This window comes from Zalophus californianus, chromosome X (genome assembly GCF_009762305.2).
Source record: "Zalophus californianus isolate mZalCal1 chromosome X, mZalCal1.pri.v2, whole genome shotgun sequence".
Classification (NCBI taxonomy): Eukaryota; Metazoa; Chordata; class Mammalia; order Carnivora; family Otariidae; genus Zalophus; species Zalophus californianus.
Window position 1 is genome coordinate 23274061 of NC_045612.1, and position 23833 is coordinate 23297893.

The window sequence follows — 23833 nt, forward strand, 5'->3', positions numbered from 1 at the left end:
TCAATTGTAGACTGACATATACATAAAATGCTGTGAAAGGAGTGACAGGTTCAGGCCATGGGGAGCTACTAGTAGCCTCCATAACCTTGTATGATCTTTGAAATTGCTTGGAAACTCATCAGTGAGCCAGTGGTGAAAATAATGATGAACATAATAATCAGAAAGAGGCCTAAGACCAGGGCCCAGATGTTTAGACACTTGGTGGTGGAGGCATAGGTGATTAGAGGTCCTTCATGTTGCCTGGGCCCCAGTCATGTCATCCACCATCTTCCAGTCCCTAGACTTCATGCAGTAGGCCAATGCCACAAAGCCCGGGTGGCCCAAGTTCATGAAGATTGTGTTGAACAGGGACCAGATGATGTAGTTGGGCACAGACATCTCACTGTGGATGTTGATCATGGTGGTTGTCAAAGGAGCCCAGCTCTGGTGTGCCCCAAGTACAGCCACCTCATGCTGCTCCTTGAGCATCTCATAGGTTGGGGGGATTTGGGTGCAGGCACCAGGGAAGAAGAGCTGGGAATTGGGGTCCATGGTGTGAGATGGAGCAACTGTTATTTTTTTTTCTTTAAATAGTTTTTTAAGCAGACCAAATTTCATTAATTGATGAATAGTCCAATGTTTTAATCCTTTAGGATTATGTTAAATCTTTACTTTATTCCCAACAATCATTCATTTTCATAGAAAAAGGACTAGCAAAACATAAGTAAAGTAAAAGTGAAAGTTTCCCCATAATCTCACCAATGCTACTGAGTTAAATTCTCTGGATTTCATTTTCTCCATCTAAATCCTGAAGTAATGCTTGATTACTTCTATCACCACTTTATTATTAATCAAATCAACTTAATATTAGTGAATATTAATTTGGAATAATATTTCAAGTATGTTTGGAATTTTAATAAATACTATCTTTTAATTCCTTCACACAACACACACACACACACACACACACACACACAAACTGACACAAAATTGTCAATTATATATTATTAAATAGTTTTCAGATGAGGAAATTGAGGCACAAAGGTTATAAATTACACCAAGTAACGTAACTAGAAAAAGGCAAAGTGGGGGTTAAACTGATGTCTTCTGACTCCCAAAAATATATACTTTCTAACACATTTTACCAAATACAAATTGAAGCTAGCAATTGAGAAACACTATAGACCTGAAAATCATACTTATTATGTGATGGATGATTATGAAAGTGTAGTGTCCTATATAACTCCATTTTGGTTATAGAATAAAAACTATTGAGGAATGCATTAATTAGAGTAGGCTAGACTGCAGTAACAGATTAAAATATTAAATGGATCAATAAATATATAGTTTATTTCTTGCTCACCTAAGAGTCCAGGGATCATATAGGTTTGTTAGTTCTGCTTTTCTAAAACTTGATTTTCATGTTACCTGGCAGATTGTCATTCAGGTGGCCAGAAAGGGAAAAGAATATGGAAAAAGTACACTAGCTTAAGAGCTTTGGCCTGGAAGTGACAGAGGTCACTTCCACTAATATGCCACTCACAACTTGTTGGCTGGGTACCCTGGTACAATTGATATTGAAAAACAAGAAATTAGATTGAGATGGACAGATATTCATCTTTACCACAGGAGGTTATCGATATTGAGTTCAATAATAGCCTAAATTGATTGCATATAAGAGGGTATTTTTTATTGTTAAATAGGGACCAATGGGTCAGTATATATCTAAGTGAGTACTCTTGGCATTTGTACACACATATATATCCTTGGGTGTCCTTTTTTTTTTTTAAGTGAGAAGATATGCCTAAGGCAATTACCAATGAAAATAAACAAAATTATATAAGTTCCTTTTTTCCACCTGCTAAAGGCTCTTTAATAACCACTCATGTCTAATCATTCTTAAATGAAAAGTAAAGAGAATTGTAATGTTAGAAGAATTTACTGTTCATCAGAAATGAGAAATTAATATAATACTGTTCACACATTTATAATCAAAATGCAATGAGAACAGTTTTTGTTTTTATTGATGTCTTAAGCGTCTAAGATATTGGAAGACAAACGTTAGCAAGTAAGGACAAAAGCAGCATTTGTTATCTTTGTAAACTGTCAGTTTCTTTGTTAAAAAGGACTTCACAAAAGAAGGTAGCTTAGAAGTCAACTTTAAATCTGTTTTATTCCAAAGACTGAGAAAATACAGAGATGAGACATAAATGTCAGATGTTGTTTGGCAGGCTAAATAAAATAATGGTAATTTGTATGTTGCTATTTAAAAAAACACTTTTAAGGGGATGTACAGTGATCATTTTAACTATAAAATAATTTTGGCTATTGGATCATTTATATAGACCTAAATCACATCTAAAATGATATGGAATAAAGGATAAAATTTTACCCTATGCTGCACTATTTATGTTACCCAAATATCATTGTATTACTTTTACATCCTCTACAAGGTCAATAAATTGACAAACATATTGCCTTTCTAAGGGCTATATGAATAAATGCTGTCTTTTTATCAGTGTATCACTTGTAATGGTTTGCTAAATTCACCATATACTTTTAGTTCCCACAATGGAAGCCTAAATGTGAAAAACACACACCAACGAGAGAGTTTAGCTTGCTCTTCCTTTGTCTGTATATTTCTCAGTCACTTAAGTACTTCTAGATCACAGAAAGTCGAAATCACTAAATTATCATGCTGCTTGAATTTTCTTTGCAAAATATATGAAGGTCCCATGATTTGCTTGAATGCTTAGAGTACATATAGAGAACAGATTTGATGATTATTGAAGCTTTAACCTTGAAATGACTAAAAGATATTTTAACGGACTTTGACATAGGAAGAAGTTGATTTGGACAATGCCTTCTTTCAGATATTCAAAACATATGTTGATTATTACTGGATCACAAAAGTTTCACAATTTTTGTAATGCTAGAATATCTTCAGCTAATAAAAATGAACTATAACTGAACCACATATGTGGTTCCAAAAGGTAAAAGGCTGTTATACAACTGGACGATGGTATTAGATTCCCTCACTTGAGCTGTCTGAATAGACGTGTAACATTCACCATTACTTGTCTTTTTAGCTACATAGAATCCACAGTGCATGAAAGTTAGATTTGAAAAGATATAATTTTGATATTCTTTCATTGTAATATAGATATACAATAAGCAGGTCACTTCAAACAATTAATTTTTGAATGTCTTTATTGGCAGTTGAGTATTTGAGAAACAAAAATGAGTAATATCAAGATGAGAGAGATGAATGCACCTCCCTGTTGTTTGCAATTGAACAATGCAAAAATTTTCCACATGAAAATGACTATATGTAAGATTGAATTCATAGTTTAGGCTGGAAAAAAGAACTTTTCATTGAATGCATTGTAGTAAATAAAATCTTTTTGGGTTTTTATGTTGATGCTTTACTAGATATCAAAATGATTTGTATATATCACCTACTTTTTAAGCAATGTTTATTTTAGTTCCTATAGGTACATTTTTAAAATAAAACTTCCTGCAAACTGAATGAACAAAGTAACACATAAAAAATTAAAATATAAAGAGAATATTGTTCTTTAGGGCTCACTACTTTCAACTTAATTCAAAGAAGAGGTGTATACTGCTGTATTTGTATTAGAAAATAATTTAATAGTGAAATATTACTTTCAAAAATATGTATCTAATTAACTTTCACAGTTCTCTGTGCTTCTACAGACTATTTACAAAATATTATGTAATCATACCTACAGCCCTCGTGAAGTTGTTTGTGTGGCAATGAATTGCATAATATAAAAAGAGACATAAATAGAGCAATACTGATAAATATAAGCTATGAGGAGAAGCATCTAGGATTAACAAAGTTCAGAAGAAAATAAGATTGAGAAAGATGAATCTTTCAGTCGCTCTGAGTTTTAGACCTCACCCAAAGGCAGATGAATTAACTATGTTTGCTATTAATAGATTTTTAAATTCACTTTATCCACTCATTAACATAGGTAATTATAAATTATAAGCATGTGTAGTAAGAAGAGCATGAGGATTGCAATAGGACAACATTAAGTTGAAATTCTGAATATTAAAGATCTGAGTAATCTTGAGAACATTACTTAAATTCCCTGGGCCTAGTTTTCTCTTCTACAGAGTGATATATTTTGTCTTCTAAGTCCGTGTACTTTTGAAAGTGAAAATGGGATACTAAAACAAATTAAGATTATAACATTTTTGAAATATTTATTTGGTGACTAATGACATACATATATTTATTGTAGAACCTAGAATATATTTTATATATTTATAGTTTATAGTTTATTTATAGAATATAGTTTAATCAAAATATTTTTTCTTTAACTTAGATATTTTCTAAACTTTTTAAATTCACAAACACTAAAATTTATTGTTTTTTATTATTTATTTATTTATTTATTTATTTATTATATTATTATATTAATCACCATACATTATATCATTAGTTTTTGATGTAGTATTCCATGATTCATTGTTTGTGTATAACACACAGTGCTCCATACAGTATGTGCCTTTTTTAATACCCATCACCAGGCTAACCCATCCCCCCACCCGCCTCCCCTCTAGAACCCTCAGTTTGTTTCTCAGAGTCAATAGTCTCTCATGATTCGTCTCCCCCTCTGATTCCCCCCCTCATTTTTCCCTTTCTGCTATCTTCTTCTTTTTTATTTTTCTTAACATATAATGTATTATTCATTTCAGTGGTACAGGTGTATAATTCAACAGACTTACACAATTCACAGTGCTCACCATAGCACATACCCTCCCCAATGTCTATCACCCAGCCACCCCATCCCTCCCACCCCCCACCACTCCAGCAACCCTGTTTGTTTCCTGAGATTAAGAACTCTTCATATCAGTGAGGTCATATGATACATGTCTCTCCCCGATTGACTTATTTCGCTCAGCATAATACCCTCTAGTTCCATCCACGTCATTGTGAATGGCAAGATTTCATTCCTTTTGATGGCTGCATAATATTCCATTGCATATATATACCATTTCTTTATCCATTCATCTGTTGATGAACATCTTAGCTCTTTCCAAAGTTTGGATATTGTGGACATTGCTGCTATAAACATCGGGGTGCACGTACCCCTTTGGATCCCTACATTTGTATCTTTAGGATAAATACCCAGTAGTGCAATTGCTGGGTCATACAGTACCTCTATTTTCAACTTTTTGAGGAACCTCCATACTGTTTTCCAGAGTGGCTGTGCCAGCTTGCATTCCCACCAACAGTGTAGGAGGGTTCCCCTTTCTCCACATCCCTGCCAACATCTGTCATTTCCTGACTTGTTAATTTTAGCCATTCTGACTTCTGTGAGGTGGTATCTCATTGAGGTTTTGATTTGGATTTCCCTGATGCTGAGCGATGTTGACCACATTCTCATGTGTCTGTTGGCCATTTGGATGTCTTCTTTGGAAAAATGTCTGTTCATGTCTTCTGCCCATTTCTTGATTGGATCATTTGTTCTTTGGGTGTTGAGTTTAATAAGTTATTTATAGATTTTGGATACTAGCCCTTTATCTGATATGTCATTTACAAATACCTTCTCCCATTCTGTCAGCTGTCTTTCGGCTTTGTTGACTGTTTCCTTTGCTATGCAAAAGTTTTTTATATTGATGAAGTCCCAATAGTTCATTTTTGCCCTTGCTTCCCTTGCCTTTGGTGATGTGTCTAGGAATAATTTGCTGTGGCTGAGGTCGAAGAGGTTGCTGCCTGTGTTTTCCTTTAGGATTTTGATGGACTCCTGTCTCACATTTTTAGGTCTTTCAAACATTTTGAGTCTATTTTTGTGTGTGGTGTAAGGAAATGGTCCAGTTTCATTCTTCTGCATTTGGCTGTCCAATTTTCCCAACACCATTTGTTGAAAAGAGACTGTCTTTTTTCCACTGGACATTCTTTCCTGCTTTGTTGAAGATAAGTTGACCATAGAGTTGAGGGTCCATTTCTGGGCTCTCTATTCTGTTCCATTGATCTATGTGTCTGTTTTTGTGCCAGTACCATACTGTCTTGATGATGACAGCGTTATAATAGAGGTTGAAGTCCAGAATTGTGATGCTGCCAGCTTTGCTTTTCTTTTTCAACATTCCTCTGGCTATTCGGGGTCTTTTCTGGTTCCATACAAATTTTAGGATTATTTGTTCCATTTCTTTGAAAAAAGTGGACGGTATTTTGATAAGGATAGCCTTAAATGTGTAGACTGCTCTAGGTGGCATTGAGATCTTCACACTATTTTTTTTTTCCTATCCATGAGCATGGAAAGCTTTTCCAATTCTTTGTGTCCTCCTCAATTTCTTTCGTGAGTATTTTATAATTTTCTGAGTACAGGTTCTTTGCCTCTTTGGTTAGATTTATTCCTAGGTATATATGGTTTTGGGCACAATTGTAAATGGGATCGACTCCTTAATTCCTCTTTCTTCTGTCTTGTTATTGGTGTATAGGAATGTCACTGATTTCTGCACATTGATTTTATATCCTGCCACTTTACTGAATTCCTGTATGAGTTCTAGCAGTTTTGGGGTGGAGTCTTTTGGATTTTCCACATAAAGTATCATATCATGTGCAAAAAGTGAGTTTGAATTCTTCTTTGCCGATTCAGATCCCTTTCTATTTCTTTTTGTTGTCTGATTGCTGTGGCCAGGACTTCTAATACTATGTTGAAAAACAATGGTGATAGTGGACAACCCTGCCGTGTTCCTGAACTTAGGGGGAAAGCTCTCAGTTTTTCTCCATTGAGAATGATATTCACTGTGGGTTTTTCATAGATGGCTTTTATGATATTGAGGTATGTACCCTCCATCCCTATAGTCTGAAAAGTTTCGATCAAAAAGGATGCTGTATTTTTTCAAATGCTTTTTCTGTATCTATTGAGAAGATCATATGGTTCTTGTTCTTTCTTTTATTAATGTATTGTATCACATCGATTGATTTGCAGATGTTGAACTAACCTTGCAACCCAGAAAGAAATACCGCTTGGTCGTGGTGAATAATCCTTTTAATATACTGTTGGATCCTATTGGCTACTATTTTGGTGAGAATTTTTGCATCCATGTTCATCAAGGATATTGGTCTGTCATTCTCCTTTTTGCTGGGGTCTTTGTCAGGTTTTGGGATCAAGGAAATGGTGGCCTCATAAAACATGTTTGGAAGTTTTCCTTCCATTTCTATTTTTTGGAACAGTTTCAGAAGAATAGGTATTAATCCTTTTTTAAATGTTTGGTAGAATTCACCTGGGAAGCCATCTGGCCCTGGGCTTTTGTTGTTGGGAGATTTTTGATGACTGCTTCAATTTCCTTAATGGTTATAGGTCTGTTCAGGTTTTCTATTTCTTCCTGGTTCAGTTTTGGTAGTTGAAACATCTCTAGGAATGCATCCATTTGTCCAGATTACCTAATTTGCTGCATATAGTTCCTCATAATATGTTCTTATGATTGTTTGTATTTCTTTGGTTTTGGTTGTGATCGCTCCTTTTTCATTCATGATTTTATTTATTTGAGTCATTTCTCCTTCCCATTTGATAAGTCTGGCCATGGGTTTATCAATCTTGTTAATTCTTTCAAAGAATCAATTCTGCTCCTAGTTTCATTGATCTGTTCTACTGTTCTTTTGGTTTCTATTTCATTGATTTCTGCTCTGATGTTTATTATTTCTCTTCTCCTGTTGGGTTTAGGCTTTATTTGCTATTCTTTCTCCAGCTCCTTTAGGTGTAGGGTTAGGTTGTGTATTTGGGACCTTTCTTGTTTCTTGAGAAAGGCTTGTATTGCTATATTCTTTCCTCTTAGGTCTGCCTTTGTTGCATCCCAAAGATTTTGAACAGCTGTATTTTCATTTTCATTTGTTTCCATGAAATTTTTAATTCTTCTTTAATTTCCTGGTTGACCCATTCATTCTTTAGTAGGATGCTCTTTAGCCTCCATGTACTTGATTTCTTTCCAACTTTCCTCTTGTGTTCAAGTTCTAGTTTCAAAGCATTATAGTCCAAAAATATGCAGGGAATGATCCTAATCTTTTGGTACCAGTTGAGACCTGATTTGTGTCCTAGGATGTGATCTGTTCTAGAGAATGATCCAAGGGCACTAGAGAAGAATGTGTATTCTGTTGCTTTGGGATGGAATGTTCTGAATATATCTGTGAAGTCCACTTGGTCCAGTGTGTCATTTAAAGTCTTTATTTCCTTGTTGATCTTTTGCTTAGATGATCTGTCCATTTCAGTGAGGGGGGTGTTAAAGTCCCCCACTATTACTGTATAGTTCTGGATGTGTTTCTTTGCTTTTCTTATTAATTGGCTTATATAATTGGGTACCCTCATTTTAGAGGCATTAATATTTACAATTGTTAGATCTTCTTGTTGGATAGGCCCTTTAAGTATGATATAGTGTCCTTTCTCATCTCTTATTACAGTCTTTGGTTTAAAATCTAATTTCTCTGGTATAAGGATTGCCACCCCAGCCCTCTTGTGGTGTCCATTAGCCTGGTACATGGTTTTCGACCCCCTGACTTTCAATCTGGGGGTGACTTTCAGTCTAAAATGAGTCTCTTGCAGACAGCATATCGATGGGTTTTTCTTATCCAATCTGATAGCCTCTGTCTTTTGATTGGGGCATTTAGCCCATTTACATTCAGGGTAACCATTGAAAGATATGAATGTAGGGTGCCTGGGTGGCTCAGTTGGTTAAGCAACTGCCTTCGGCTCAGGTCATGATCCTGGAGTCCCAGGATCGAGTCCCACATCAGGCTCCCTGCTCAGCAGGGAGTCTGCTTCTCCCTCCGACCCTCTTTCCTCTAGTGCTCTCTATCTCTTTCTCTCTCTCTCAAATAAATAAAAAAATCTTTGAAAAAAAAAGAAAGATATGAATTTAGTGCCATTGTATTGCCTGTAAGGTGACTGTTACTGTATACTGTCTGTGTTCTTTTCTGGTCTATGTTACTTTTAGGCTCTCTCTTTGCTTAGAGGACCCGTTTCAATATTTCTTGTAGGGCTGGTGTCCTGTTTGCAAATTCCAGTAGTTTTTGTCCTGGAAGCTTTTTATCGCTCCTTCAATTTTCAATGACAGCCTAGCTGGATATAGTATGTTTGGCTGCATATTTTTCTCATTTAATGCTCTGAATATATCATGCCAGTCCTCTCTGGCCTGCCAGGTCTCTGGATGGGTCTGTTGCCAATCTAATGTTTCTACCATTGTAGATTACAGATCTCTTATCCCGAGCTCCTTTCAGGATTTTATCTTTGTCTCTGAGACTCGTAAGTTTTACTATTAGATGTCAGGGTGTTGACCTATTTTTATTTATTTTGAGGGGGGTTCTCTATGCCTCTTGGATTTTGATGGCTGTTTCTTTCTCCAAATTAGGGAAGTTCTCTGCTATAATCTGCTACAATATACCTTCTGCCCCTCTCTCTCTTTCTTCTTCTTTTGGGATCCCAATTATTCTAATAGTGTTTCATCTAATGGTATCACTTATCTCTCGAATTCTGCCCTCATGATACAGTAGTTGTTTATCTCTCTTTTTCTCAGCTTCTTTATTTTCCATCATTTGGTCTTCTATATCACTAATTCTCTCTTCTGCCTCATTTATCTTAGCAGTGAGAGCCTCCATTTTTTATTGCACCTCATTAATAGCCTTTTTGATTCCAACTTGGTTAGATTTTAGTTCTTTTATTTCTCCAGAAAGGGTTTCTCTAATATCTTCCATGATTTTTTCAAGCCTGGCTAGTATCTTTAAAATCGTCATTCTAAACTCTAGTTCTGACATTGTACTAATGTCCGTATTGATTAGGTCCCTGGCAGTCGGTACTGCTTCTTGTTCTGATTTTTGAGGTGATTTTTTCCATCTTGTCATTTTGTCCAAAGGAGAATAGATGAATGAGAGAACAAAATGCTAACAGGGTAAAAATCTCCCCGGAAAATATACACTAAAAAAATCAGAAGAGACCTGAAACTGGGGGAAAAGCAAGGGAAAGAAAGAAAAAAGAAAAAGATAAAAACAAACAAACAAAATCAAAAGCAAAACAAAAAAATAGAATATGATCAAATATGATCAGGCTGGTGCATAGATCAGTGCCACACACTAGATTTTGGGCGATTTTGGTCTGTTAGAAGAAAGTGCCTCCCAAAATTTTAAAGAAAGAAAAGCTTATATTTGTATAAAAATAAGGGTAAATACAATGAAGGGATGAAATATGACTGTAAAGGTGAAAATTATAAAAAAATTTATAAAATGAATTGATAAGAAGGTTGAAAAAAGAAAGAAGAGGATTTAAAAAAAAAGGGAGAGAATGTGATCAGGCAGGAGACTAGAACAAAGCCATACACTAGAGATTTAGGGTATATTTTAGTCTGTTAGAAGAAACTGTATCCCAAAATTTTAAAAAGAACTATATATATATATATATATATATATATATATATATATATATATATATATATACCAAAAATAAGGGTAACTACTATGAAGGGATAGAATATGACTCTAAAAATGAAAAATAAAAAAAAATTATAAAAGGGATTGATAAGCTATTGAAAAAGGGAAAAAGAAAAGTTCAAACTAAAAAAAGAAAGAAAAAGCTAAAAAAGAAAATTTAAAAAAGTAACTTTGAAAGACTAAAGAATCATTACATAAAAGCCATGAAATCTATGTGTTGTATTCCCCTATTGCTGGAGTTAAGCAGTTCTCATTGGTCGGTAAACTTGGTCTTGGCTGGCTCTTCTTGCTGATCTTCTGGGGGAGGGGCCTGTTGCTGTGGTTCTCGAATGTCTTTGTTGGAGGTGGAATTGCCCCGCTAAGTTATGTGCTTGGGTTTGCTCTTGGGAGCTTTTGTTCCCTGCAAGCTTTCCGTACAGCTTTGGAGGATGAATGAAAATGGCCACCCCTCAATCTCCACCCCAGAGGAGCTGAGAACTCGGGGCTCCACTCCTCAGTGAGCCCCAAGAGAAAAGCAGTCAATCACTCCCATCTTTCTGGTCTCTGGCCGCACTCTGTGCTCACCCGGCCTGTGTCCAAGCGTTTCTATCTCTGGCACACGACCCCGTGTGTTGTCTCCAAACCCAGGAGATTCCTGTGGTGCGCTCCCACATCACTTCTCTGGGGGCAGGAAGGGGAGTTTCCCCAGATCTGCTGCTTGTTGGGTCCCTGCTAGAAGAGCAGTGGCCCAACTGTGCTGTGGATCATGATTTATGGCAACCCCGAGCTGAGAGCCCACTCCTTGGCTCTGTCTCTGCAGCTAGCTTCCCCTCTCTGATACCTGGGAGCTCTGCCACACTCAGGCATCCCCAGTTGTTCTGTGATCCCGAGGGTCCTGAGACCACACTGTCCCAGCGAGGGTTCCATCCCCCACATAGCCACTGGAACGACGTCCCTCAGCAGAGCCGAATTCTAAAATTTCCGATTTTGTGCTCTTGCTCTATCACTTGCCAGTAGCGGCTGACAGAGGCCCCTTCCCCTGCTGTCTATCTTCCGGAATATCGTCTCAGATTCACTTCTCCGCAGGTCCTACCTTCCAGAAAGTGGTCGCTGTTCTGTTCAGAGGCTTGCTGTTATTCTTTTCTTCCACCTCCTGTTGAGTTTGTCGGTGTTCAGAATGGTTTGATCCCTATCTAGCTGAATTCCTGGGACCAGATGAAATTTAGGTCTCCTACTCCTCTGCCACCTTGCTCCGAGATCTTATTATTCTTATTACCCACTATCAGTTTTGTTCTTGTCTTCTTGCAAGTAGTCTTATCAATATTCCAGTTGCTTGATTCAACATAAAGCATAATAGGAAAAACCTAATAAAGAAATATCTGTATTTATTTTTTTAAAAATTTGTTTTCTTCTTTTTTTAAAAGACTATTTATATATTTGACAGAGAGAGAGAGAGCGAGTACAAGCAGGGGAGCGGTAAGCAGAGGCAGAGGGAGAAGCAGGATCCCAGGTTGAGCAGGGAGCCTGATGCAGGGCTGGATCCTAGGACCCTGGGTTCATGACCTGAGCTGAAGGCAGAGACTTATCCAACTGAGGCCCCCAGGTACCCCGAAATATCTGTGCTTTAGCACACAGAGAGGAAACTGAGATAGCTGTAAAGTAACTGATTTTAATAAACTGGATCTATTTAACTTTGTCAACCAAAGGAAAATAATTCTCATTCCTGCCTGTCTGAAAAGTCAGAAGAGCCCATCTGTGTAGGATTCAGAAAGTCTGCCTTCTTTCTGAGGAGTCTCAGAAATAATATTCAATAAAAAGCCCACCAGTCTCATTTACTCGGCATGAAAGTGTACTAAATGCCACCAGACCTGAGTGAATGACTTTTTGCTCCTCATTTAATCACAGCAAGAATCGTTTTCACACAGCAAGGGATAGGAGACTTTCAAACTAATAAAATAATACTTTCTAAAGAAATTTGCAAGAACAATTGTAATGACCAGTGGAAATTATCCAGTAAAATTGTAGTAGAACTATAAGAACTATAGGACTAAGAACACTGTTTGTTGACAGGGTATGTGGGATTCTTCACTCGAGACATAAGAACAAGTTCTAATATTAAAGATCAAATCTGAATTGGAAATAGCCAATAATAAGTGAAAAATATTTCAAGGAACTTAAAATGCATTACTAATGTAAACCACTAAATTATTCTTCATGTTGACCAATTTAAAACACTACATGTGCATCACAAAATTTTGCTGTTAGCTATTTTTATCTTTTATTTTTTGCTTTTCTTCCTATGTATTTTTATATTAAAAGTTTTGTGTGGCAAAAAAATGTTTTGTGTGAAGTGAATGAATAAACACATACCAAGAGTTCATTATTCATATATTTTTAGTTCCCCACTTATGATACAAAGTTGATCCACTGGATGTATTTTGTTGCTTTGCAATAGTCTAAATATTGGACCACCTAAATCGAAAAAGTATACTTTCTTAATCATTCACAAAACAGACAGAATCTAATTTCCTCAATTCTTTTTGTCCTATATATCCTCTAATTTGATTCCCTTATTAGTTTATTTATTTGAACATTTATTTTTGTATTTATTTTAAAAATTTTATGTTATGTTAGTCGCCATATAGTACATCGTTAGTTTTTGATGTAGTGTTCCATGATTCATTGATCACGTATAACACCCAGTGCTCATTGCAAAACATGCCCTCCTTAATACCCATCACCAAGCTAACCCATTCTCCCACTCCCCACTCCCTTCTGAAACCTTCATTTTGTTTTCCTATAGTCTATAGTTTCTCATGGTTCATCTCCCTCTCTGATTCCCCCCCCCCATTCATTTTTCCCTTTCTTCTCCTATATCCTCCATGCTATTCCTTATGTTCCATGTATAAGTGAAACCATATGATAATTGTCTTTCTCTATTGGACTTATTTCACTTAGCAAAATCCCGTCCAGTTCCATCCATATCGATGCAAATGGTGGATATTCATCCTTTCTGATGGCTGAGTAATATTCCACTGTATATACGGACCACATCTTCTTTATCCATTCATCTGTTGAAGGGCATCTCAGCTCCTTCCACAGTTTAGCTATTGTGGACATGGCTGCTATGAACATTGGGGTACATGTGCCCCTTCTTTTAATCACGTCTGTATCTTTGGAGTAAATACCCAGTAGTACAATTGCTGGGTCATAGTGTAGCTCTATTTTTAACTTTGTGAGGAACTTCCAGACTGTTTCCAAATTGGCTGTACCAACTTACATACCCAAAAACAGTGTAAGAAGGTTCTCCTTTATCCACATCCTCGACAGCATTTGTTGTTTACTGCCTTGTCAATTTTTCCCATTCTAACTGGTTTAAGGTAGTATCTCAGTATGGTTTTGATATGAATTTCCCTGATGGCTAATGATGTTGAACATCTTTTCATGTGTCTGTTAGCCATTTGATTGTCTTCTTTGGAGAAGTGACTGTTCATGTCTTCTGCCCATTTTTTTGACTTGATTATTTGTGTTTTGGGTGTTGAGTTTGAGAAGTTCTTTATAGATCTTGAATATTAGCCCTTTATCTGTAGTGTCATTTGCAAATATTTTCTCCCATTCCATGGGTTGCCTCTTTGTTTTGTTGACTGTTTCCTTTGTTGTGCAGGAGCTTTTTATCTTGATGAAGTCCCCAAAGTTCATTTTTGCTTTTGTTTCCCTTGCCTTTGGAGACATATCTTGAAAGAAGTTGGTATGGCCAATGTTGAAGAGGTTACTGCTTATGTTCTCCTCTAGGTTTTTGATGAATTCCTGTCTCACATTGAGGTCTTTCATCCATTTTGAGTTTATCTTTGTGTATGGTGTAAGAGAAAGGTCGAGTTTCATTCTTCTGTATATAGCTGTCCAATTTTCCCAGCACCATTTATTAAAGAGAATGTCTTTGTTCCACTGGATATTTTTTCCTGCTTTGTTGAAGACTGTTTGGCCATAGACCTGAGGGTCTATACCTGGGCTCTCTATTCTGTTCCATTGTGCTCTATTCAGTTTTTGTGCCACTATCATGCTGTCTTGGTGATCACAGCTTTGTAATATAGCTTGAAATCAGGCAACGTGATGTTCCCAGATTTGTTTTTCTTTTTCAACATTTCCTTGGAGATTTGGGTCTTTTCTGGTTCCATACAAATATTAAGATTGTTTGTTTCAATACTTTGAAAAATGCCATTGGTATTTTGTTTGGGATGACATTGAAAGTATAGATTGCTCTGGCAGCCTAGACATTTTAACAATGTTTATTCTTCCAATCCATAAGCATGGAAGGTTTTTCCATCTTTCTGTGTCTTCTTCAATTTCTTTCATAAGTGTTTTGTAGTTTCTAAAGTATAGATCCTTTACTTCTTTGGTTAGGTTTATTCCAAGGTATCTTATGGTTTTTCACACTACTATAAATGGAATTGATTTCCTAATTTCTCTTTCTACAGTTGCATTGTTAGTGTATAAGTAAGCAACTGATTTATGTGCATTTATTTTGTATCCTGCCACATTACTGAATTGCTGTATGAGTTCTAGAAATTTGGGGTGGAGTTTTTGGGTTTTCCACATAAAGTATCATGTCATCTGTGAAGAGAGTTTGACTTCTTTGTCAGTTTGAACACATTTTATTTCTTTTTGTTGCCTGATTGCTGATGCTAGGACTTCTAGTAATATGTTGAACAATAGTGGTGAGAATGGGCATCCTTGTCGTGTCCCTGATCTTAAGGGAAAGGCTTTCATCCTTTCCCCATTGAGAATGATATTCACTGTGGGCTTTTCATAGATGGATTTTATGAACTTGAGGAATATTCCCTCTATCCCTATACTCTGAAGAGTTTAATCAGTAAAGGAGGCTGTATTTTGTCCAATGTTTTTTCTGCATCAATTGAGAAGACCATATAGTTCTTCCCTCTCTTGTTAATGTCTTTTATCACATTGACTGATTTGCGAATGTTGAACCACCTTTTAATCCCGGGGATAAATCGCACTTGGTCATCAATTTCTTCCTGTTTCAGTCTTGGTAGTTTATAGGTTTCCAGGAAGGCATCCATGTTTTTCCAGGTTGCTTAATTTATTGGCATATAGTTGTTGATAATAATTTCTAATAATTATTTCTATTTCCTTGGTGTTAGTGATGATCTCTCCCTTTTCATTCATAATTTTATTAATTTGGGTCCCTTCTCTTTTCTTTTGGATAAGTCTGGCCAGTGGTTTATCGATCTTATTAATTCTTTCAAAGAACCAGCTTCTAGTTTCATTGATCTGCTCTACTGTATTTCTGGTTTCTAGTTCATTGATCTCTGTTCTTATCTTTATTTCTCTTATCCTGATTGGCTTAGGCTTTATTTGTTATTCTTTCTCCAGTTCTTTATAGTGTAAAATTAGTTTTTGTATTCGGGATTTATCTATTTTTGAGTGAGGCTTGGATGGCTATATATTTCCCCCAGGACTGCTTTTGCAATATCCTATAGGTTGTGGACCTATGTGTTTTCGTTCTTATTGGTTTCCATGAATTGTCTAAGTTCTTCCTTGATTTCCTGGTTGACCCAAACATTCTTAAGCAGGATGGTCTTTAGCATCCACGTGTTTGAATTTCTTCCAATTTTTTTTCTTGTGATTGAGTTTCAGTTTCAAAGCATTGTCGTCTGAGAATATGCAGGGAATAATCTCAGTCTTTTGGTATCAGTTGATACCTGATTTGTGACCCCGTATGTGATCTATTCTGGAGAAAGTTCCTTGTGTGCTTGAGAAGAATGAGTAGTCTGTTGTTTTAGGGTGGAATATTCTGTATATATCTATGAAGTCCATCTGGTCCAGTGTGTCATTCAAAGCTCTTGTTTCTTTGTTGATTTGCTGCTTACATAATCTGTTTATTTCTGAGAGTGGAGTGTTGAGATCTCCTACAATTAACATATTATTATCAGTATGTCTCTTTATTTTTGCTAACATTTGGCTTATGTAGTTTGCTTCTCCCATGTTGGGGGCATAGATATTTACAATTGTTAGATCTTCTTGTTGGATAGACCCTTTAAGAATAATATAGTGTCTTTCTGTTTCTCTTACTATAGTCTTTAACCTAAAATCTAATTTGTCCGATTTGAAAATTGCTACCCCAGATTTCTTTTGAGGTCCATTGGCATGAAAAATTCTTCTCCATCCCCTCACTTTCAGTCTGAATGTATATTTAGGTTCAAAATGAGTCTCTTGTACACAGCATATGGATAGGCCCTGTTTTTTTATCCAGTCTGCAACCCTGTGCTATTTCATGGGAGCATTTAGGGCTTTCACATTGAGAGTGATTATTGAAAGATATGAAGATATGATTTTATTGTCATCATGTTGTCTCTGAATTCCTTGTTATATAGATTGTCTCTGTAAATTTCTGTTCTATATCACTCTTGGAGTCTTTCTCCTTTTATAGAACCCCCATTAATATTTCTTGCAGGGCCGGCTTGGTGGTCACATATTCTTTCAGTTTCTGCCAGTCTTGGAAGCTCCTTTTCTCTCCATCCATTCTGAATGACAGCCTTGCTGGATATAGTATCCTTGGCTGCATGTTCTTCTCATTTAATATCCTGAATATGTCTTGCCAGTCCTTTCTGGCTTGCCAGGTCTCTGTGGACAGGCCTGATGTTATTCTGATGTTCCTCCCTCTGTACATAAGGAATCTCTTCCCCCTAGCTTTTTTCAATATTTTTCCTTGGATCTAATATTTGCTAATTGTACTCTTATGTGTCATGGTGTCAGTCTGTTCTCATTGATCTTGGGAGGGGGTCCTCTCTGCCTCTTGGACATGAATGCTCGTTTCCTTTCCTAGATTAAGAAAGTGCTCCACTACAATTTGCTCAAATATATCTTTTAGACCTCTTTCTCTCCACCCCATCAGGCATCCCAATAATTCTGATATTGGGTCGTTTCATTGAGTCATTAATCTCTCTTAGTTTGATCCCTTTGACTTTAATCTGTTTTTCCCAGGCCTCCTCGGTTTCCTTTTCTTGTATCATATCTTCTAGTTCACTAATTTGTTCTTCTGCCTCATTTATCCTGGCAGTCAAGAGTATCCAGTTTAGACTGCATTTCATTCATAGCATTTTTAAGTTCTGTCTGATTAGATCTCATTTCTGCCGTTTGAGATTCCAATTGTCACTAATATTTTTCTGAAGCCTAGATATCGACTTCATAATTGTTACTCTGAAGTTTATTTCTGACATCTTGCTTATATCCATATCCATTAGGTCTGTGGCATAGACCACAGTCTCTGATTCTTTTCTTTTTTGGGGATTCCTCCTCTAGTCATTCTGTTGGGGGGTGGTTGAGGGGATGTATGGAGTCCAAAGTATTAACCACAACCCAAACAAGATGCACCTGTTTTATAGGGACCTTAAGGTTGTTGTCCTCTTGTTCTTCCAGCCTGTCTTCTGGGGGAGGGGCTTGCCCCACTGTTACTCAGGCAACCCTGTTTGGGCAGAGTTGACCTGTCCCATGTGGGTGGGGGATGGGCTCAGTGACAACTGGTGTTTTGGGGCTTTTGCTCTCTGGCAGCTTTCCCTGGTGTCTTTTTGCTTCTTTTCTGTGAGTCATAGCAGAAATGACCACATCCAAACCTCTGTCTCAGAGTGGAGAGATTGCAACCTGCTCTTCACTGAACTCTCCAGGCCACACTGTCTCTGTTTCTGTCTGTACTGCTAGAAACTGCAGTCTCCTGGGTTGTGTGCCCCACAGCAGCACTCCCAGATGTTGCTCCCAGGGCCGGGCACTCCTCTGCCTTTTGTGCATCTAAAACTACAAGCTGCCCCCAGTTCACATGCATGCACCCGTAGCTTCAGGTTTCTGCCTGGCGGCTTCCCTAATGTCCCTTTGCTGCTACCAGTCTTGGAATCTATGCTAGGTCCCTAACGTGGGAAGCTTTTGTGTGCTCTGGTGTTATCTCACCTTCCTGGTGCAAGTTTATGCAGGCTCTCTCCCCATTCTGTTTATCTTCCGATATATGCCCGCAGAATCATGGCTCCCCGTGCTTCATACCTCAAGACTGACCACCAGAGATATTCTGTTTGTAGAGATCCAGATATATCTTTTTACATCTCAGGCTGATTTTGTGGGTCTTCAGAATGGTTTGGTAGATATACAGCTTAATTCAGGGGAATGGTTGAAATAGGGTCCCCTACTCCTCCGCCATCTTTTTTCTCCCCCTATTTAGTTAAACTTCGTATAATTTTTAGATAATATATATTCACACAGTTGTAAGAAATAAAACATAGAAACACCACATACACTATACACAGTTCCCCTCAATGATAACATCTTGAAAACTATAGTACAATACCACAACCAATATATTGACATAAATACAATTTACTTATCTTATTCAGATTTTCTCTTCTTATGTAAATACATTTGTGTATATTAGTGTTTAGATTCATGCAGATTTGTTCTTATATATGCCACCACAATCAATACTAAACTGTTCATGATTGCAAGGATCCCTGATGTTGTCCTTTAATAATCAAACACATGCATCCTTCCCTGTATCCTACTTTAACCTTTGGCCATAAATTCTCCATTTCCACAACATTGTATTTTTATGAATGTTATAAGGAGATGTCAGAGAAAATAGAAGACTAAGGAAGTCTGAAATACTGTTCATCCTTAAAAGTAATGACAAACAAAGCAAATAGTTAGAATTAACTTTTTTTGGAAGTTAAGCCAAACTTTGCAGCAATTCAAAAGATTGCAGCAACCCATTTCTAAGAAAAATGGGTGAATATCAATAAGGAGAAAGAGTTTTGGAGAACTTTAGCTTGCTCTTGTCTGGTGTTACACTCCCTAACTCAGAAGTAGCTTTGAAATAATACACATTCTCAGTCCTGGAGAGAGCAACATGGACCGCTTTCTCAAAGGATTGTTATTATTTGATCAGTCTGGTAACTCACTGGGAGACCACCTGAAAATATTTTTATTGTTTTTCCCAGATCAGAACTCATGGAGTGCTCAAACCACTACATGGGGGTATTTGTTGAATAATTTGCAAGCACATATTTTACTCACTGATGACAGAAATGATGAATAATAGTTGAGAGAAATAAGAGACTATCCAAAATTTTAGAAGGAAATGTTGGGGAATAAAATGTACATAAAAGTTTTAAAACTTTGAACATATTTCTGAGAATTTAGAGGATAATATGCATGCCCAGTGCTGTGCACATGCTCAGAAAAGATCAGAGAAGACTCTCAGCCCCCACTTCTGGTTGACCTTGAGGTTCTGCACAAGCAGAAAGTGAACACTAAGGCAGAGCTGTAAACTTCCCAGCTGAGTGTTGAAGGATTGACTGAACTTGCACAAAGAGCCCCTTCACAAAATATGAGAAAGATTTTGATTCCAGGAGTATAAGGAAACCTCTGTCTAATCATTAGCTGACTATAAAGCTGATAAATCAAAGATATCAATGGTCAATAAAAATACTTTATAGAATTTATAGAATTAGTTCAGAAAAGTTACTAAATAAGCAAAACAAATCACAACCTCAACAGCAACAAAGACAAACCCTGGAGAAAAGAAAAAAAAAATCTGAATTCCAGAGTTGTTGCATTATAATATTAAAAATGCTTAGTTTTCAACAAAAAAAATAAAGGACTGCAAAGAAACAGAATTATAGGTCATACACAAGAAATAAACAATCAAGAGAAACTATCCCTGAAGAAGCCTAGATGTTGGCTGTATTAGATAAATAATTTAAATAATCTATTGTAAATATATTTGGAGACAGAGGAAATCATAATAAAGGACTAAAGAAGAATATGAGTCCAATGTGTCATAAAACTGAAAAGATCATTAAAGAGATACAATTTCTGGAGTTAAGAAATACAAATGGACTTAAAAGTTCACTAGATTGGACAAACAACAAATTTGAGCAGGCAGAAGAAAGTATCAATACGTTTGAATATGGTCAGTGCAGGTTATCCACTCTGAAAAAGGGAAAGAAAAAAAAAGTATGAAGAAAAACAAACAGAGCCTAATAGTACTGTTGGACATCATCAAATGCATCAACATATGCATAATGGAAGTCTCAGAAGGAATGGACAGGGACAAAAGAATAGAAATAATATTTGAACAAATAATGGTTAAGAAAACCCAAATTTGATAAAAACCTTTACTTACACACTGAGAAATTCAACAAACTCCAAGATAAGCTTTAAAAGATTTACACTTAGTTGCTGTACCACCACGGCCCAAACGATGGTCCTTGCTCCATTCCCGCTGTTTAGCAGCAGCCACCGCTGCTGCCCCATGATCTCTGGCTTCACCTCATCCTTCTTTTCCTGCTGAGCCACTTTCCTCTTAGAGCTATGACCATCGTCTCCGTCTTGCAGAGGTGGTCACTTGTCTTGGGTGGCTGCCTTATACTCCTGGGCTTTTCCACTCACAATTAATTCTGGGCCCTACGGATAGTAACTACCGTCCCACCACCTTTACCACAGATCCCAGACCCCCGGGTACTGCCCCTGACCCTTTTCCTCCCTCACTTCCTGGAGGAGATGGTCTCTGCCTGACCCCTCAGCCTTGCACCCCATCACCTCTGTCCACCTGTTGTCTAGCTAGGGCAGGAGGCAAGCAGGAGGCAACTTTCTGAAGTTGCTTCGGAAAGCAAGCAACAAAGAAGGAGTGAAAGAAGGTGTGGGCCAGTCCAGAAAGGCAACTGCCCAGTCGCTTACATCAGTACCAGCAGCACCGGCAGAGCTTCAAGGACTGGCAAAGCTCCGAGACTGTCGCAAGCAGAGCACAGGAAGTCCTGAACCAGACCATCAATTTGCTCCCCACACCCCGGGTCCTGCAACCACAACCAAAACTGAAGAAGTAAGTCCTTTTCTTGCCATCTGTGGAGCCTGGCCAAACCTTGTTCTGAAGAGAAGTTTTTAAAATCAAAGTTGGGAAAATTCTAGAAAATTGCCATTCCCCACAGCCAGCTTGTTCATGGTACACATTTGTGTGAACAACCAAAGATAGAAGAGTAAATATAATTTACCACTAACCAAGATTATCTCTGCAAGAAGAAATGAAAATAACTTCTGGCAGGATTCTGTTTCATCCAATATAATTCAGAAGCAGGAAAAAAAAAAGCCTTTTTAAAAATACTGAGAACATTGCAAATATACATTTGAAGAAATCAGCATTTCTAACTGAAGTGAACCAAAAGGAAAATTACGTTGGGGGCAAAGTTTACTGATCCACCTTCTCTCTGTTCTTCCAAAGCCTCCTAGTCACAGTATGGGAAACACTATTGAAAATTCCAACCACAACAGGGAGTTAATGGCAGTACACTTAAAGGCTCACCTGGGGCACCTGGGGTCAGTTAGTTAAGCATCTGACACTTGGTTTCCACTCAGGTCCTGATATCAGGTTGGTGAGATCAGCCCTGGGTCCAGCTAAGCTCCAGACTCCCGCTCTATAAAATAAATACACCTTAAAAAAAAAAAAAGATCTCCTCCAACTTCAAACTTAGATTTCAGATTGCAGTATATCTGTAAAACATAGCTTTTTAAAAAACTCCCTGGACTCTTAAAAAGAAAATTGACACAGAAATGGAAATTTGTCTTGTAACATACAAGTGCAAAAGATGAGTTTAAAAATTGCAAACAACTTGTATTATATTTTATATTTTGTAAATACTCTATGCCATGTTATTTTGTGTATATTGTTCATACCTGACAGGTACATTGTAGTTTTGTTATAAAGTATATATTTTGCCCTACCAAATTCTAAATGTTTTGTATATATACAATGAAGAAATTTTAAGTGTACTAAGGCACCTGGAAGACCAATTTATTTATAAAAGATACAGAGATTGTTTATAAAGAAGCAGCTATTTGATATCAAGGTGAAGATCTAAATGTGAACAGTTTACTAATGCACTATAAAGTTTAAATCTGTGCCACAATCATTGTAAACATGAGGTTTGTATGTGTTACTCTAAATTGATTTCTGCCTTCTAATCTGTAATTACTGGAGAACTTGCATTCCCACTTTTACCAAAAATAATTTCTTGTCCTTGATTTATCCTTTCAAATTTAAAATACCTTTAATTTTAATGCCAACAAAATTGAATGTAATCAAATCTGTAAATGATAATATAATAGTTTGACCCCCTCTTAAAAAAAAGATCTACACTTAGACAAATTATGATCTGTCAAACATCAAAAACAAAGAAAGAATCTTGAAAGCAGCAAGAGAGAAACAACTTATCTTCTACAAGGGATCATCAATAAAATAGCTGATTTCTCATCAGAAACCACTGAGGACAGAATATGGTAGGTGGTCTACATAAAGTGCTGAAAGAAAAAAAATGACAACTAAGAATTATATATACAACAAAACGATCCTTCAAAAACAAAAGAGTAATTAAAACTCTGGATAAACAAAATTTGAAAGTTTGTTGCTATCTGATTTGACCTATGAGAAATCATATAGGGATTCCTTCAGGCTGAAATGAGAAGATGGTAATTTAGATTTTTAAACCAAAACAAAACAAACACACAAACAAAATACCAGTTAAGGTAAATACAAAAGTGAAGGTAAATATAAAAAAAAGCATAAATACAGCTTTTGTTTGTGGTTTATTTTATTTATTTATTTGACAGATTGAGGGAGAGAGAGAGAGAGAGAGCACAAGTGGCTGAGCAGCAGACAGAGGGAGAGGGAGAAGCAGGCTCCCCACTGAGCAAGGAGTCCAATATGGTACTCCATCCCAGGACCCTGAGATCATAACCTGAGCCGAAGGCAGGCACTTAACTGACTGAGCCACCCAGACTCCCCTGTTTGTATTTTTTGCCTGTCTAATTTAAAAGACAATTATATAAAACAATATTTATAAATGTATATAGATGGATATGCAATGCATAAGAAGGTAATTGTGGTAGTAAAAGGACAAAGAGAGGTTGAGAAATCCATATACAATAAAAGGTTTTGCATAGTATTGAGATTAAGTTGCCATAAATTCAAACAAGGTTGATGTGAACTTAAATAATAATTATAACCCCCTGGGCAACTACTAAGAAAATAAATTAAAAATATATAATTAAAGGAACGTCAAGGGAATAAAAGTGGTACACCAAAAATTATTTAACACCAAATAAGGCAATAATGGAGAAAGTGAGAAATTGATATAAGACACAGTGAAAACAAATTGTAAAAAACAGAGTTAAGGCCTAGCTTGCTAATATTTACATTAAATGTAATGTATTAAACTCTCAAAGTAGAGAAAATCAACACAACCAAAAATTGTTCCTTTGGAAAGAAAAAAGATACATTTTTAGCAAAACTGACCAAGCAAAAAAGATAAAAGATTCAAATTGCTAAAATCAGACCTTACAGAAATAGTAAGGATTATAAAGAAATATTAC

At 36.7% G+C, this 23833-nt stretch overlaps 2 pseudogenes; one reads left to right on the forward strand and one right to left on the reverse strand.

Moving 5' to 3' along the window:
• Positions 1-68: 68 nt before the first annotated feature.
• LOC113931539 lies at positions 69-531 on the reverse strand (annotated as a pseudogene).
• A 20251-nt stretch (positions 532-20782) lies between these two features.
• On the forward strand, positions 20783-22167 carry LOC113930509 (annotated as a pseudogene).
• The last annotated feature ends 1666 nt before the right edge of the window (positions 22168-23833 follow it).